We start from the raw sequence: 12,545 nt of genomic DNA on the forward strand, positions 1-12,545 counted from the left end.
GTATATGAAAAGTTCCAGGAGAGAAGCAATAGTACAAACGTGATCAAAATGAAAATTAACAATGGCATAGCTAAAAATTAATGCAGCAACATACTGATAGTTACAAAATAAATTATTTGTTTGGCTTACATAAGTTGATAGCTTCCACTGGTGTAGAAGTCACTTTACTTTAACAAAAAGAGGAACTGAGCTCCAAGTTTTCAACCAGGCAATTTTCTACAATAACATTTTTACTACAGTACTTTAAAGTTAATAAGTAATAAAGAAGGTTAATAATCAGCAAGAACATATGCCTGTGAAAGCAAAATTGTGCCTAAGACATCAGTCCTCCCAAATAAAAAGGTGAATTAAAACAGTAAAAAAATTTAAAGGGAAATTAAATACAAGCCTGGTCCATTTAAAAATTTTTCCATTCGGTATAAAAAGTACTACCTTCCAGTACGGTTTCATTATTTTATAAAGACTATCTGTAACACAGGTTGTCTATTTATAAATTTCATTTGTTGAAAATACCAGTAATTTAAACAGCAAAAAAAGTAACAGCATAATTGTATTTTTTATCAATGTGCACTGTAAAATCACTTATTTTCTCCTCCTGCTCTGCACTATTTTATTTTCGACAGGATGTGTGTAGGAGCATTTAGGACACTGACACATACTGGTATGTGCTTAATCTCCCTACAAACTCAGTATCTCTAAGAAGGTAATGAGCCGCCAGCCTGTTGATTTCTGCTTTTGTTCTTGAAGTATTTGAGTAGTAGCTTTATTACTTAGGGGTTCATTACACAGCAGAAATATAATCTTTCTGTATAAACAGGTTGTGAGCTAAGCCACAAATTCTTACAATACACAAACAAAAACAGCCCGTTACTATTTGCAGTTAGTACGTTATCTTGTAAAAATAAAATTAAACAGGTCTCCACTTGTTGAACAAATAGGGAAAGACGATGATAAGGGGGATTTGTTTGGTTTCTACCATCGTGGGCAAGGGAATGCTCTGCTTTGTCTTCCACACTATTGACAACCCGTTCCCGTAAACTCCCAACATCTATCTGTATATCAGTACTGAACATCAAGGGGCCGGATCTGCCAGTCTCTAAGGAGAACATCTGCATACAGTGAAAGCTATACAATCCAAAGGCCCAAAACTGAGTCTATGGGCCAAACATTATCTGCAGATGGGTTCTGTTTGGCCTGAATGGTGTTTGACATTTTTAAAAATTCCTTGTCAACGTTTTATTTTTTTAAGATTTTTTATTATTTATCTGACAGAGGGAGACACAGTGAGAGAGGGAACACAAGCAGGCAGGGAGTGGGAGAGGGAAAAGCAGGCTTCCCGTTCAGCAGGGAGCCCAACATGGGGCTCGATCCCAGGACCCTGGGATCATGACCCGAGCTGAAGGCAGACGCTTAACGACTGAGCCACCCAGGAGCCCCCTTGTCAACATTTTGAAGTCAGCTTTCATTTGAAGTCAGCTTTCATTCTCACTAAAAGGAACCAGGGCTCCTTGGAAAAATGGCTGACTCCAGAGCTGGGGCAGATGAGTCTGCTACATTTTGCTGTGACACACAGGAAAGTACTCAAGGAACAGTGGCGTCTGTCAGGACAAAGGAGCAGGCTCAAACGTGTGACCATGAGAATCAAAAAGAAGAATCACAGTGACAGTTGTAACAAGTTGAATAAAAAAAAAATCCATAAATTCTCTGTGATACTAAAGAGCGTGTGTTTGAGGTGGGGGGGGTATGTGAAGGAATTCAACAGAAAAACCATGAGTAATGAATGTAGAAAGAATTGTTGAAAATCACCACTTTACAAGAACTCTTCTTATAATTGATTCAAGCAAAGATGACTGAGTGGAAGTTATTGGGACATAAGGTGGTCACGCAGTCTCAGCGTATCTCCCCACAGATCATGCACTAACTATAAAAGAGAAAACGTTTCTTTACAATTGGGAAATCTGGAAGACCCATCTTGATCAAGAGATCAAAGCTGAGAGCAGCGAATATGGGCCACACCGACACCGTGTACTTGCCGCTGAGAACCAGTATGGCGGACGCACCTTCACGCCTGCAGTGGAAACAGCCACAGTCTATGTGGAAGCACGTTCTGAGAAACAACTGGCCTGCACGCTTCAAAAACACCATTACTAAATGAGACTACGGAGACATGACAATGAAATGCGATGTGTGGTCATGGGTTAGAACCTGGATTTAAACACACAGTTGTAGTTACGGTTATGGATGCAGTTGTAGCTACAGAACCATCACTGCGACTCTATGAGAAACTTGAGCACAGCCATGCTATGCTCGAGGATGGTGCTGGGTCCCTGAGAAATCGTACTGTGGACATCGTATTGTGGTTACACAGAAGAATTCTAGCAGATTCATGCTGCATACTTACGGAAATGATTCAGCCGAAAAAGTATGGGGGGTGTGTGTGTGTGTGTGTGTGAGTGAGATAGAGACACAGAAAGGAAATGAAGCAGAATTTTCACAACTGGTTAATGAATCTAGTGAAGGGTACAGAGGTACTCATTATATTATTCTTCCCACTTCCATATGTTTTATAAGCTTTTTTTCAAAACAAAGAGCGCTGGGAAAAAACCCAGGAGACTGTACATAAAATTCTGATTTCTGGCTGTTTAAAAAAAAGACTCTGAAAATCTAGCACCCTCTGAAAATCTAGCTTGCATCATGTGGGTGGAGCGGTGGCCACCCGGCCACCCACCCACCCTATGAGCCACCAAGTCTCCAGCCTGCCCCATGCCTACCTCGCCATCTAGCCTCACACTCAGCCCACTTCACTCCTTTAGGTCTCCACTGTGATCACACACACGCATTTGAGTTTGTGACCTCACATAAACAGAGCACGCCGAACATGGCTGAAACAATTTCTAGAAATAGGTCACAAATCCATTTGGACAAGCCAATGAAACAACTGGCTTGATCTAGAAATGTCACCTATACTAGCAACAGCAGGGCTAAATTCTTGAAGATGTCACAGAATTTCCCAGCGAGACTTTTACTGAGTTGTGAAATATTATTCAATGAATACTGGGGAAATATTTCTTCAACTCATATTAGGGGAGCAGAAGTCCTTAAAACTGATGAAACCCCTAATTAGAGTCTAACGCTAGGGAGCGTTTACATGGTGCTCTGTTAGCATCCGGTGGGATGGGGCCCTGGCGCAGGAGCACGTGGAATCAAGCACTCGGTAGGTGCTTTGGGTAACGGGAGCCTTGGTGGCTGTACCTGCCACGGCACCTTACCACCCTGGCTGGGACCCTGCCCGGCAGTATTTCTCGTCTGGTATTTTCCAGCAGAGAGCCTCTTGGGACAGAGGGTGTGAAGTGCTTCACGTCAGTGCCCCCCTTTGGTACGAAATCCCACCCTTCTGCCTCCCCCTCCTGCACCACTGCTTTTTTTTGGACCCTCCGCTTTCCTGCCCTTGCATCCGTTAGTGCTGCTTGGCCACTGTTCGCTGTTTGGCCCAGAGCGCTCTCGCCCCCTCAGCAGCAGTCCGCGCAGCTATGCCAAACAGAGATAGAAATCAAGGCGAGGACGTGGGCCAGGTTCCAAGCTGCATCAGAGCTCGCCCAAGGTCACCCAACAGCTCTGAGCCGAATCAGAAACCCAGATTCTTAACTCCTGTCCCCACGCGGTAACGAAGCCCCACTGGAAGGTTAAAGTGAGGAGGTGATAGGACAAAACGGAACGCTCTGAATATTCTGTTCATGACGGATTTAATCAAAGCAGAGCATGTTTCTGGCACACAGAATACACTCAGTAGTTTCACCTTCCCCACCCCACGGCCTTTTCCCCCCCCATATTTATCCCCAAAGGAATCTTTTTACACACTTTTCCCCCGATCATCTCCCAATGAAATTTTCATTCCACAAATACACTGTGTATGTGGTGTATGTAATCTGAGCTTCAAACAGTAGAAGCTATACTCCCTGCACCTACTCCCCAAAACCAATTGTCATCCTCTTGGGGGTGGCACTGTTCTCATTCAGAAGGTATGAGCTAGGGCGTCTGGGTGGCTCAGTCGGTTAGGCATCTGCCTTGGGCTCAGGTCATGGTCCCAGAATCCCGGGATCGAGCCCCGCATTGGGCTCCCTGCTCAGCGGGGAGCCTGCCTCTCCCTCTCCCTCTGCTTGTTCTCTCACTCTCTGTCTCCTCTCTCACTCTCTCAAATAAATAGATACAATCTTTAAAAAAAGGCATCAGTTTTAATGTTTATATTAAAGTTGTAAATGGCCGTTTTCCCCCATGCTTATTCTCATCTTCGTTGATGGCAAACCATCACTTTCACCATTTAAAATAATCTACAGGGTTATGGAATGAGAGTTGGAAACAACTACTATTCCAGGAGGAATCTGCTCCCGAGGCGCCACGGAAACCACGAGTCCCACAGCCAAGGCGCTGCTGGAACAAGAGCAGGACAGAGCCTGAGGACGGTCACTGAGACTGCGGAGTGTGGTGTTGGCTGTAACAGGATGGTTCTGAAGTGCGGAAGCAAGGCATGGACGTGGGGACAGATGAAACTGTCTGCGTTCCAGTTTACTAACCAGGAGGCCACAGCAAATCATCAGCCATCCCGAATCCATATGTAAAATGAGATAACGATACCCACCTCCCAAGGTCGTTACCATGTGTGCATCCTCAGTAATGATACTTGGCACCTTGCCCAAGTCTACGGGGTCACCAAATGGCAATACGCGACTCCTTCTGCTTGCTTACATCTTGTTTTCTTGTCTTCTGGGGTGAGTTGTCACAGGCAATGTCCAAGCTGCCACTCTCAGCCCTTGACTGATGTTGGTCTAATCTACTCTAAGACCCCCATACCACCTGCCACACTGCTGAAGGTCTGCCCAGGCACCTGTGCTGTCTAGTCCGTTAGCTCAACTCTTCTGGGAGCATCTACTCTTCCTACCACTGCTGTTGGAATTCTTAGCTTCCTCCTCCCAAGTGTTCTAGCATTTTCCTTTCACAAGGGAAGGGTTAGCATCATAAAGGTTGAGGACTTTGGTAATACAATTATTCTGGGGTGGTCGGCTCACATTTATTTTGAGCCACATGGCCCTTTCCTTGCTGGCCACACAGATAGTCCCCCGGAGTTGGGCTAGGTTCAGTGGAGCCACCTGCTTTATGCAGAGCTGGTACTCACTTCCTGCCACGCGCCCTGTGATGCCTCCGGCCGATCAGGCCACACTTCCTGATGTAAGGTGATTTTCTTGCAGGAATCTTGTCTCTCTGTGTAATCTAGCTTCTGTCATGCCTGCCCCACTTCCCATCCTAAATATCTTTATATGCTTGAACCCTAGTTATGGAAAGGGTTGAATTTGTTCTGTAGGGTTCATGGGCCATATGCAAATCAGGCAATGTCACACCCCCAGGTGGAAGAAGTTCTTCTACACCATAGCTTGGAGATAACTGTGGGTCCTGTTACATAAAGATTAAGGACAGTGTATATGAAGAACCTAGCAACATTCCAAATAAAATAATTCCTCAACTCCTAGCTGGTCCATGAATTGGTCTTTTTTTACACTATTACAGCTATTTTTAGCCATGGTCCCAATTGGTAACTCAAAGTCATGGCTCCTGGAATTCTCTCCTTCCAACAATATCAAGTTTTCTCTCTACTGGATACCATTAGCATACAAATATACTTATTCTCCCATATTAAAAACAACTAAAAAACTCTCTCTTGAGCCCACATTCTTCCATTTGTTTCCTTTCATAATCGAATTCCTCAAGAGTTGCCTGCATCACCATCTCCTCTTTGCTCTTCTCATCCTCTCTCGAATCCTCTCTGATGAAGCTTTCATTGCTAGCACTCCACCTAACGGCTCCTGTCAAGATCTCAAATAACCCTCACATCTTCAAAGCCAATGGCTAGTTCTAAGTCTGTACTAATCATGACCTTTGACACCGCTGACCATCCCCTCGTGTGTTTTTTTTTTTTTTAAGTTTTTATTTGAATTCCAGGTAACATACGGTGTAATATTGGTCTCAGGTGAAATAATTTAGTGATTCAGCCCCTCCATACAACACCCAGTGCTCATCATGACAAGTGCACCCCTTAATCCCCATCACCTATTTCACCCATCTCCCCCAGCCATCTCCCCTCTGGTAACTGTCAGTTTGTTCTCTAGAGTTAAAAGTCTATTTCTTGGTTTGCCTCTCTTTCTCCCCCATGATCTTTTGTTTTGTTTCTTAAATTCCACGTATGAGTGAAATCATATGGTATTTGTCTTCCTCTGACTTATTTTGCTTAACATTACATTCTCTAGCTCCATCCACGTTGTTGCAAATGGCAAGATTTCATTCTGACCATTCCCTCGTCCTTGAGACATTTTCTTCACTAAGCTTTTAAGAACATTGCTCCTGGGATTTTCCTACCTCAATGATCACCCCCTTTTTCTTCTCCTTGGCTGCTTCCTCCTCATCTTCCTGACCTCCAAATGCCGGAGGGCATTCAGTCTTTGGTATTTGTTTCTCCATTCCCCAGGGCACCCCAGTCTCAGGGCCTTAAATGTCATTGTTATGCTGATGTCTCCCAATTTTATTTCTCCAACCTGGACTTCCTCCCAAATGCCAGATTTGTGTACTTAAAAGCCTACATAACTGTCTCCTTAGATTTGCATCTCAAACTTGACATATTCAAAACAGAATTCTTGATTTCCTTGCCCCCAGATGTGTACCTAGGTCTCCCTAGCACAATGAGTTATCTGATCTCTTTGTTCTTGTAGTTACTCAAGTCCGGAACTCTGGAGTCATTCTTGATTCCTCATCCAACCATCGGATTCCTTTGTACTTTTCTCTCAGAATAAATCTTATATCTGACCACCTCGACCAGTACCACTCTGACCCAAACCCCACCACCTCATCCCTGGATTGCTCCAATAGTCTTCTAACTGATCTTCTTGCTCACGGAGCTAGAGCAACAAGCAGCTGGAGGAATCCTTCTAGAATGTATGTCATGCCAAGGCACCCCTCTGCTCCAAATCCTCTGATGGCTCCCACTTCATTCAGAGTCAAATCCATGGTTCCTGCCAAGGCGCACAAGGCCCTGGTGTCAGACCCCTCACCCCTCTAACTTCATCTCCCATGACCCTCGCCCTTGCTTACTGTGCTGTAGACGCACTGATCTCTTTGCTTCTCCTAGAACCCACCAGAACATGCCTAATAACATCACTCAGTTCTGCCTGTGGCCTTTTTACTCATTATTCCCTCTGCCTGCAATGCCTGCATCACTCATCTCTTCCCATTTCCTTCTGGTATCTCTTCAAATGTCATTCATCAAAAAGGCTTTTCCTAACCCGGCTCTATAAAAAAAAGCAAGCCCCTTCATCACCCTTTACTCCTTTATCCTGCTTTATATTTCACCACTTGACATATAATTATTTGTCGACTGTCAGTCTCTCCTTACATGGAGGGCAGGGGCCCAGAACAGTGCCGGCTACATACAGGAGTTCTGTAAAAAGTTCTCAAACACATCCCAACTCCCTTATGCACAGGTGTCTCATCAAAAACAATGACTAAAAATACTGAATTCCTTTTTTTTTCCACATTGGAAGGTGAGTTTGAGAACGGGTAGGATAGCTGCTTTGAGCTCAGTATTGCAGTATAATTTTATTAGTGTCACGAAATGGTACTTAATTTAGATAATGTCATTAAAGTATGAACTGACTGATGGTAACTGTTGGAATTGCTTGTATTTTTAAAAGCCTAACTGTGTAACTGGGAAAAAATAAGATTCAGAATTAAACATTAAAGAGGTAATTGCAATAGGACCTTTTGGTGAACAGTGAATTATACTTAGTTTAAAAAGCAGTTTAGGGGGGCGCCTGGGTGGCTCAGTCATTAAGCGTTTGCCTTTGGCTCAGGGCGTGGTCCCAGAGTCCTGGGATCGAGCCCCACATCAGGCTCCTCCGCTGGGAGTCTGCTTCTTCCTCTCCCACTCCCCCTGCTTGTGTTCCCTCTCTCTCTCTGGCTGTCTCTCTCTGTCAAATAAATAAACAAAATCTTAAAAAAAAGAAAAAGGCAGCTTAGCGGTGCTCCGTTGGCTCAGTCGTTAAGCGTCTGCCTTCAGCTCAGGTCATGATCCCAGGGTCCTGGCATCGAGCACCATGTCGGGCTCCCTGCTCAGCGGGAAGCCTGCTTCTCCCTCTTCCACTCCTCCTGCTTGTGTTCCTTCTCTGTCTCTCTCTAATAAAAAATTAAAGCTTAAAAAAAAAGCAGTTTATTAGGGGGTGCTTGGGTGGTGCGGTCAGTTGAGCGTCTGACTCCTGGTTTGGGCTCGGGTGGTGATCTTGGGGTCGTGGGATCGAGCCCAGTGCCGGGCTCCGTGCTTAGTGTGGAGTCTGCTTGAGATTCTCTCCCTCTTCCTCTGTCCCCTCCTCACTCTCTCTAAAAATAAATAAGTCAATCTTTAAAAAAAAAAAAAAAAAAAAAGCAGTTTTTTAGGACAAACACTAAGCCTGTCTCATAAAAATGTCACTTTTTTTCCCCAAATGGCACAAAATAATGTTATTTGAAAGGTTTCAAATTTTCAGAAAAAAATGTTTTCTAAAGCTATTAGCAAAATCGATTTTTTGATAATAATTATCATCCTCAAAAGCGTTTACCAGTGGACAGTTACATCCTCGTGTACGCTTCCACAGCAAGAAGGGGAAGCGCCGGAGGGATGCTGCCTTGAAAATTACGCAACTGACTGCTAGACAATTCACTCCCACGGTCTTATCTGCTCCCGAGGAAATGGCCATAATTGTTAAGAGTCCGACAGCAGCTACTGGGAGTTGCTGTAAATGGTAAAATAAAGAGTTTTGAAAACACACAAGGAATTCTCTGAGGATGGATAGAGGCCAAATTCTATTCTACAATCCGAGGCCCATCCAGTTCTGTGGTACAAGTGTTCCGTCGTCTCAGCTACAGACCCTGCCGCAGGACAGCAGCTGATCTGGGGACCTCTTCGTTCCCAGACGCAGTGCTAACGTGCATGACGGTCAGGCTGCACAAAATAAGTGATGTCGCCGTCTTCACCCGCGGACAGTGAGATGAGAACAGTAGGGGCCATGGCACACAGACCCCCCCACACACAATCACACACACTGCCCACACACCACAGAAAGGTAGCTACGTAGATGTTACCTACAGTTGTCAACCACTCTCTTGGGAACACTGTGCTTTTGGTCTAAAATTGTCTTTCCTAAAAAAATTTTTTTTTAATATTAAAATGTCCTTTCTTTTATGAAATAATGGTGACAGTAATTGGGAGTTGGTTTTTAAAAATGCTGACAATACTATCCCAATCTGTAAAAAAAAAAATTTGCTTTAATTTTATAGGTTCATGAAATCCAAAAGTCTACAGGGGGAATATATATATGTGTGTGTGCACACATGCGTGTGCCTGCGTGCGTGTGTGTGTGTGCATAATGGAATATTATTTAGCCATAAAAAGAAGAAAATCCTGCCATTTGCAAGGATGTGGATAGACTTCAAGGGCACTACGCTAAATGGAAGAAGTCAGACAGAGAAAGACATACTGGATGTTTCACTTAATGCATGGAATCTAAAAAAGCTGAACTCATAAGAATAGAGGGTAGAATGGTGGTTGGCAGGGACTAAGGGCGGGGGAAATGAGTACGAACTTCCAGTTACAAGAAGAATAAGTTCCAAGTGATCTAATGGACATGTGGGGACTAGAGTTAACAATACCTATTATATACCTGAAAGTTGCTAAGAGAGTCAATCTTAAATGTTCCAACTACCAAAGAAATGGCAATTATGTGAGGTGATGCAGGTGTTAATTACCTTATTGTGGTAATCACTGCATAATACATGTATGTAACAAATAGCATATTGCATGCCTTACATTTACACGGTGTTACACGTCAATTACATCTTAATAAATCTGGGGGGAAAAGAAAAAAATCCAAAGTCTACAAATGACAACTTTCTAATTTAAAATATCTTGGCTTGCTTCTTCCTTTTCGAGAGAAAGCCAAACTCCTTGGCCTGGCATTCAAAACCTTCTACACCTGGTCTTAATCTACTTGTCTTGCTTTCTTTCTTGTAATAGGAGCAGCCAGGGGGTCAGCCCTTGCCAGTCCTCACCCGCTCTGGCTAAGGTTGCTGAGGTAACCTTCAGCCTCAATCTTCCTAGGTCCTGATTCCTGACCTTAGCAGGGGTCATTAAAAGCACAGCTCTGCAAGAGGTGTGCAAGGAGAGTACCAGGAACTCACTGAGCTGCAACCTTCCCTTGGGCCCACAGAGCTGTGGTTGGCTCACAGTGTAATATTCTTCTTCCCACGGCCACTGGAGCTCCCCCTTGAATTTCAGCTCAGATGGGGGCCCTAAAACATTTGCCTAGATGTCACCAGTTTCCTGTTCTTGGAGACTACAATATGCCCCCGGAGTCAAGCTCCAAATCCCAAAGGCCACTTGTGCAAAGCTTTGTGCAAAGCACCACTTATCCCAGGCCAGACCTCCATTCCAGGAAATTCCTGTCACTGCCTTCTACTGAACCCTGGCTTCCTTTCTTTCCTTCTCTCCTTGGCCTGGTAGCACCCAGCAGGCAATCTTGGCTAAGACTTTAGGGTTATAACCCATGTTCCCTCAATATACTGCTTTCCACATGTGCACCTTTTCCTAGGAGAGACTCTCTGCCCTGAATGCCTTATTTCTCATTCCATGCATCCCTAAACCCTTCAAAGTCTAGTTCAAACATGCCTCGAAACACTTTATTTAAAGGGTTCTTGTCCGGCATGGGGACACAAGGTGAATGACACAGACCCTGTTCATCAGGAACCCAGTTTATCAGGAGCGAGAGCCAAGGGGAAATTTATTACTTCCCTTCCATGGGTTAAGCATCTGAAACACAGAGTGTTCAACCTCATATAAACATTGTTTTAGGGACACCTGGGTCCCTCAGTTGGTTGAGTGTTGGACTCTTGGTTTCGACTCAGGTCATAATCTCAGCATCGTGAGATCGAGTCCGGTGTCAGGCTCTGCACACAGCAGGGGAGTCTACTTGAGATTCCCTCTCCCTCTGTCCCTCCCGCCACTCGAGTGCACTCTCTCTCTCTCTCAAATAAATAATTAAAAAAAAATAAAACATTGTTTTAGGCACAATGAGGCTCTATACATATTTACTGAATAATTAAACGAAGAAAATGTGGCTTCATTCAAGAAACTTTCAATGCACCGTTTCAGCAAATATTTAAGTACCCGTTACGTGCTGGGGGTATTACAGAACACTGAAAAGGGCTTTGAAGGACAGACTTTCTCAGTAATCTAGTCCCATCACCTCATACAGATTGGGGGAGTCTACATCTGTGCACTTGATTTTGAAGAACGGGGTGCTCTGCGCTTCAAAATCAGGCTCCTGTGCCCACAACTCTTTCCTTAGGTAGCATCATTATTCAGTTATTTAAGAATACAGCTGGCTTCCTCACTTATTGGCAACAACCACTCTCCTAAGAGCTTATTTTGTTTACACAGTTTTTTCAATCTACAGTAACGTATATTGGAGGCCTACTAAGTGCTTAGTAATCCATACAGAGACACAGAGGTCCCCACCCTGGAGGAACTCAATTAATTCAGGGAGCTACACTTGTAAACCCAGTATTCCTAAGGAGCACTGAAAGGGTTCGGAGACAGTCACAGGTGATCTTCGGAATCAGAAAGAGTATCTCTCCACTAGAAACAGATGGTCTTTTTTTTTTTTTTTTTTTTTTGAGTAAAAGAATCCTTTGAAATTCAATTATCACCTTCTCCTCTAGGGAGAGCCTGAGAAAGTGAAAAACACCATCAGTCCAAAAGAAAGGGTGAGAACCTCTGCCCATAGACAGGCGGTCCCCAGGCCATGGGATGGGCAAACACTGCTGGTCTCACCCCTTCCTAGGGGAGGCCCTCTCGGGGTGCAGGTGGGGGAACCTTGGAAATGTCTTCTCAGAGTAGATAAGATCCTGCTGGTAAAGAACATCCCAAACTGAGAGAGAGATGTCCTATTATCCACCCATTTAAATTTATCCAAAGCCTGCTAATTCACATTCAGGGCCCTTATCCAGAGATAACCCCACACACTCAAGCCACGGGGAAGAGAGATGTTTAGAGAGGCCTGGAGAAAATAGAGAGGCTGGGATAAGAAAAAATCCCCTGGGTGTTCCTCTCACTTCCCACCAGGTTGTTCTTTCCTTGTCATAGAGTCCGTTATACATGTCCAAACACAGAGGCCATAACTGTTTGAAACCAAGTTAACCCCACTGTGTTCATGTCACACTCTATGTTGGAATTCGGGTTTCATCCTCACCTCACAGAAGTTCAGAAAAGCAGCCTCTTTCTATTACAGGAAAAAATAATCTCAGCTTGTAATAAACAACTTTTTCCACAGCTCTGATTTCATGGTCTCTTGGGGTTAACAAACATTTTAAAAGTGATCACTTCACTTAAGAAGAATCCTTTTTCTAGAGAAAGGACATTATGATGTCCAGCAGCAGATAAATGTGAGGTGTAAAGAAAACCTGTGACCTTCCTA

General features: G+C 44.1%; 1 protein-coding gene across 9 annotated transcripts in view; it reads right to left on the bottom strand.

Annotated features, from left to right (window-relative positions):
- CDKL1 (cyclin dependent kinase like 1) overlaps positions 1 to 12,545 on the bottom strand; it is a 56,947-nt gene that overhangs the window by 42,426 nt on the left and 1,976 nt on the right. The gene's annotated exons all lie outside the window — the stretch shown is intronic.

This window comes from Ursus americanus, chromosome 35, assembly GCF_024610735.1.
Source record: "Ursus americanus isolate L20-20 chromosome 35, mUrsAme1.1.p, whole genome shotgun sequence".
In the NCBI taxonomy this organism is placed as follows: Eukaryota; Metazoa; Chordata; class Mammalia; order Carnivora; family Ursidae; genus Ursus; species Ursus americanus.